Below are 6,452 nucleotides of genomic sequence, written 5' to 3'. Positions count from 1 at the left end.
CCCTGATGAGTATCAAACAGTTTGAAAGGTTGTGGGTGTCCAAGGCCAGGAGGCTAAAATTATTGCCGATTGACGCACAGCTATGGACATATACAAAGGAGATCATTCCGGTGCTCGGCTGCGCCACAGTAGTCGTGACCCACAAAGATTCGGATAACGGGTTGCCACTCTGGATTGTCCCAGGGGACGCTCCCACACTACTGGGGAGGAGTTGGCTTGCTGTCATGAACTGGAAATAGGGCGATGTCAATGCAATTTCTTCTGTGGAGCGAGTATCATGCTCACAGGTCCTGGACAAATTTGACTCATTATTTCAACCCGGCATCGGCACTTTCATGGGGGCCAAGGTATTGATTCACTTAAACCCGGACACGAGACCAGTACATCACAAGGCCAGTGCGGTGCCGTAACGTGATGCGGAAAAAGATAGAACGCGAATTGGACCGCCTGCTGAGGGAAGGCATCATCTCGCCAGTCGAATTCAGTGACTGGGCGAGCCCCATTGTGCCGGTGCTCAAGGCAGATGGGTCGGTCAGGATATGTGGCGATTACAAGGCCACCATCAATCGGGTGTCACTTCAAGACCAGTACCCGCTACCGAGAGCGGAGGACTTCTTTGCGACGCTATCCGGTGGCAAACTTTTTTCAAAATTGGACCTGACCTCCGCTTACATGACCCAGGAGCTGGCGAGTGAGTCGAAGAAGCTGACCACCATCACGACACACAAGGGGTTGTTTGAGTACAACAGATGTCTGTTCGGGATTCGTTCGGCCGCCGCGATCTTTCAGCGAAATATGGAAAGCCTCCTCAAGTCGATTCCAAGGACAGTGGTTTTTCAAGATGACATCCTCATCACGGGTCGCAATACTGAAGAACACCTCTACAACCTGGAGGAGATGCTACACAGACTGGACCGGGTAGGGCTACGACTGAAAAAGGCGAAGTCCGTCTTCTTAGCTCCAGAGGTAGAATTCCTGGGGAGGAGGATCACAGCAGACGGGATCAGATCTACTGCGTCCAAAACGGAAACGATCCAGAGAGCACTCAGACCCCGTAACACGATGGAGCTCTGTTCGTTCCTGGGGCTCCTGAACTATTTTGATAACATTCTTCCCAAATTGAGCACACTGTTAGAGCCGCTACACGTATTCCTACGCAAAGGTCGCGATAAGGTCTGGGGGCACAGCCAGGAAAGGGCTTTTGATGGAGCATAACAAATTGCGTGCACTAACAAACTTTTAACGTTATATGACCCGTGTAAGAAACTTGTTTTAACGTGCGATGCGTCGACCTATGGGGTCGGGTGTGTGTTGCAGCATGTGAAGTGCCAATGGTCAGTTACAGCCGGTAGCTTATGCCTCCAGAAGTCTGTCCCAGGCAGAAAGGGGCTACGGGATGGTAGAAAAGGAAGCGCTAGCATGTGTATATGCAGTAAAAAAAATGCACCAGTACCCGTTTGGCAGGAAATTTGAGTTGGAGACAGATCACAAACCCCTAATGTCCCTTTTGGCCGACAACAAGGCCATAAATGCGAATGCAGCGGCCCGCATACAGAGGTGGGCACTTACGTTAGCCACCTATGACTACACAATTCACCACAGACCGGACACTGAAAACTGCACTGATGCACTCAGCAGGCTCCCACTAGCCACCACTGAGGGGACAATTAAGCATGATGCTGAGATGGTCATGACTGTTGAAGCTTTCGAAAGCGAAGGCTCATCTGTGACAGCCCGTCAGATTAAAGTCTGGACAAATAAAGACCCGCTACTGTCTTTAGTTTAGAAATGTGTCCTGAATAAGGACTGGGCAGTCACATACGGGGCATGCCCTGAGGAATTTAAATCATTTCATAGGCGCAAGGATGAACTCTCGATTCAGGCCGATTGCCTACTGTGGGGAAACTGAGTAGTCATGCCCCAGATGGGCAGAGAGGTGTTTATCAGAGAACTTCACAATGAGCACCCGGGCATTGTCATGATGAAGACAATTGCCAGGTCACACGTTTGGTGGCCAGGGATAGATGCAGACCTGGGACTTTGTGTTCGCAGGTTCAACACGTGTGCTCAGCTTGGTAACGCACTAGGGAAGCCCCCCTTAGCCCCTGGTCCTGGCCCGCCAAGCCATGGTCACGCATCCATGTAGACTACGCAGGTTCTTTCATGGGAAAAATGTTTTTGGTTGTAGTAGATGCCTATTCCAAATGGATTGCGTGTGCCATTTTAAATTCAAGCACATCCTCTGCCATGGTAGAAAGTCTATGGGCACTGTTCGCCGCCCATGGTCTACCAGTTGCCTTAGTCAGCGACGATGGCCCGTGCTTCACAAGCACTGAATTCCAGGACTTCATGGCAGGCAATGGAATCAACCATGTCAGAACAGCACCGTTCAAGCCGGCCTCAAATGGCCAGGCAGAACGAGCAGTGCAGATAATCAAACAGGGGATGCTCAGAATCCAAGGGGGTTCCCTACAAAGCCGCTTATCACGCCTCCTGTTGGCCAATAGATCCTGACCACACTCACTCATAGGGGTTCCACCTGCAGAGCTGCTAATGAAAAGGACACTCAAAACCAGGTTATCCCTTATACACCCTACTATGAAAGAAATTGTTGAGAGCAGGCGTCAGTCACAATGTGACTATCATGACAGGAATGCGAGGGCGCGATGTATTGATGTCAATGACCCTGTTTTTGTCCTTAATTACGCTGCAGGGCCCAAATGACTTGCAGGCACTGTGATTGCCACAGAGGGGAATAGGGTTTTGGTAGTTAATTACCAATGGACAAATCTGCTGCAAACACATGGATCAAACTAAAAGGAGGTTCAGCAACCCCATAGAAGAAGCAGAGGAAGAACACAACGTAGAATTTACTCCACCACAGGTGACCGAACACCGGAACCAAGTGAAGGAGAGCCCAGTCACTGTGGGCAGTCTGGACAGTCCTGAGTCACCGCAAACAGCAGATACTCAGGCCACGCCCAACAACTGGAGCCCCAACTCAGGCGCTCTACATGGGAGCGTAAACCACCAGAGAGACTTAACCTGTGATCGCAGTAAGACTTTGGGGGGGGGAAGGTGATGTCATGTATTCAACTATCATTGTAACACATGTATAAGCTGACCTAAGTTGTACACCTTGAGAACATTGACCACAAGGGGAGAACTTGTGGGAGACACTCCTAAACTGGACTTTCAGGTAAAAAGGGGAAGCTCCACCCACTTCATCACTTGAGGTCTTGGTAATAAAGGTAACTGGTCACAGAATGACCTTCTCTCAAGTATGGGCCTCGTGTGCATTTATACTGTATAGTAAGGGCATATCAGTAAGGAAGCACATTAGCTTGGATGATGTGGAATCTGTATGGGTGGAGCTACGGAATACCAAAGGGCAGAAAACGCCAGTTGGAGTTGTGTACAGACCACCAAACAGTAGTAGTGAGGTTGGGGACAGCATCAAACAAGAAATAAGGGATGTGTGCAATAAAGGTACAGTAACTATCATGGGCGTCTTTAATCTACATATAGATTGGGCTAACCAAACTGGTAGCAATGCGGTGCAGGAGGATTTCCTGGAATGTTTTAGGGATGGTTTTCTAAACCAATATGCCGAGGAACTAACTAGAGGGCTCGCCATCCTAGACTGGGTGATGTGTAATGAGAAAGGACTAATTAGCATTCTTGTTGTGCGAGGCCCCTTGGGGATGAGTGACCATAATATGGTAGAATTCTTCATTAAGATGGAGAGTGACACAGTTAATTCAGAGACGAGGGTCCTGAACTTAAGGAAAGGTAACTTCGATGGTATGAGACGTGAATTGGCTAGAATAGACAGGCGAATGATACTTAAAGGGTTCACAGTGGATAGGCAATGGCAAACATTTAAAGATCACATGGATGAACTTCAACAATTGTACATCCCTGTCTGGAGCAAAAATAAAACGGGGAAGATGGCTCAACCGTGGCTAACAAGGGAAATTAAGGATCGTGTTAAATCCAAGGAAGAAGCATATAAATTGGCCAGAAAAAGCAGCAAACCTGAGGACTGGGAGAAATTCAGAATTCAGCAGAGGAGGACAAAAGGTGTAATTAGGAGGGGGGAAATAGAGTATGAGAGGAAGCTTGCTGGGAACATAGAAACTGACTGCAAAAGCTTCTATAGATATGTGAAGAGAAAAAGATTAGTGAAGACAAACGTAGGTCCCTTGCAGTCAGATTCAGGTGAATTTATAATGGGAAACAAAGAAATGGCAGACCAGTTGAACAAATACTTTGGTTCTGTCTTCACGAAGGAAGACACAAATAACCTCCCGGAAATACTGGGGGACCGAGGGTCTAGTGAGAAGGAGGAACTGAAGGAAATCCTTATTAGGCGGGAAATTGTGTTAGGGAAATTGATGGGATTGAAGGCCGATAAATCCCCAGGGCCTGATTTTCTGCATCCCAGAGTTCTTAAGGAAGTGGCCCGAGAAGTAGTTCATGCATTGGTGCTCATTTCCAACAGTCTATCGACTCTGGATCAGTTCCTATGGACTGGAGGGTAGCTAATGTAACACCACTTATTAAGAAAGGAGGGAGAGAGAAAACGGGTAATTATAGTCCGGTTAGCCTGACAGCAGTAGTGGGGAAAATGTTTGAATCAATTATTAAAGATGAAATAACAACACATTTGGAAAGCAGTGACAGGATCGGTCCAAGTCAGCATGGATTTATGAAAGGGAAATCACGCTTGACAAATCTTCTGGAATTTTATTAGAGTGGACAAGGGAGAATCAGTCGATGTTGTGTATTTGGACTTTCAAAAGGCTTTTGACAAGGTCCCACACAAGAGATTGGTGTGCAAAATTAAAGCACATGGTACTGGGGGTAATGTACCGACGTGGATAGAGAACTGGTTGGCAGACAGGAAGCAGAGAGTCGGGATAAACGGGTCCTTTTCAGAATGGCAGGCAATGACTAATGGGGTGCCGCAGGGCTCAGTGCTGGGACCCCAGCTATTTACAATATACATTCATGATTTGGATGAAGGAATTGAACGTAATATTTCCAAGTTTGCGGATGACACTAAGCTGGGTGGCGGTGTGAGCAGTGAGGAGGATGCTAAGAGGCAGCAGGGTGACTTGGACAGGTTAGGTGAGTGGGCAAATGCATGGCAGATGCAGTATAATGTGGATAAATGTGAGGTTATCCACTTAGAGGGCAAAAACACGAAGGCAGAATATTATCTGAATGGCGGCAGATTAGGAAAAGGGGAGGTGCAAAGAGACCTGGGTGTCATGGTTCATCAGTCATTGAAAGTTGGCATGCAGGTACAGCAGGCGGTGAAGAAGGCAAATGGTATGTTGGCCTTCATAGCTAGGGGTTTTGAGTATAGGAACAGGGAGGTATTACTGCAACTGTACAGAGCCTTGGTGAGCCTCACCTGGAATATTGTATTCAGTTTTGGTCTCCTAATCTGAGGAAGGAAGTTCTTGCTTTTGAGGGAGTGCAGCGAAGGTTCACCAGACTGATTCCCGGGATGGCAGGATTGACATATGAGGAGAGATTGGATCGACTGGGCCTGTATTCACTGGAGTTTAGAAGGATGAGAGGGGATCTCATAGAAACATATAAAATTCTGACGGTACTGGACGGGTTAGATGCAGGAAGAATGTTCCCGATGTTGGGGAAGTCCAGAACCAGGGGACATAGTCTAAGGATAAAGGGTAAGCCATTTAGGATGGAGATGAGGAGAAACTTCTTCACTCAGAGAGTTGTTAACCTGTGGAATTCCCTCCCGCAGAGAGTTGTTGATGCCAGTTCATTGGATATATTCAAGAGAGAGTTAGATATGTCCCTTACGGCTAAAGGGATCAAGGGGTATGGAGAGAAAGCAGGAAAGGGGTACTGAGGTGAACGATCAGCCATGATCTTATTTAATGATGGTGCAGGCTCGAAGTGCTGAATGGCCTACTCCTGCACCTATTTTCTATGTTTCTATGCGCACCTCGTATGCGCCCGTAGAGGCCGCAAATTCAGTCCCAACGTTTCAGGCCAATGATCGTGTATAGTTACTTACTGGACAAATTGGAAAGCAGTGACAGGATCGGTCCATGTCAGCATGGATTTATGAAAGGGAAATCATGCTTGTCAAATCTTCTGGAATTTTTTGAGAATGTAACTAGCAGATGGACAAGGGAGAACCAGTGGATGTGGTGTATTTGGACTTTCAAAAGGCTTTTGACAAGGTCCCACACAAGAGATTGGTGTGCAAAGTCAAAGTACATGGTACTGGGGGTAATGTACTGACGTGGATAGAGAATTGGCTGGCAGACAGGAAGCAGAGAGTCGGGATAAATGGGTCCTTTTCAGAATGGCAGGCAGTGACTAGTGGAGTGCCACAGGGCTCAGTGCTGGGACCCCAGCTCTTTACAATATACATTAGCAATTTAGATGAAGGAATTGAGTGTAAT

This window comes from Pristiophorus japonicus, chromosome 5 (genome assembly GCF_044704955.1).
Source record: "Pristiophorus japonicus isolate sPriJap1 chromosome 5, sPriJap1.hap1, whole genome shotgun sequence".
Lineage (NCBI taxonomy): Eukaryota > Metazoa > Chordata > Chondrichthyes > Pristiophoridae > Pristiophorus > Pristiophorus japonicus.
This window is presented reverse-complemented; position numbering follows the sequence as displayed.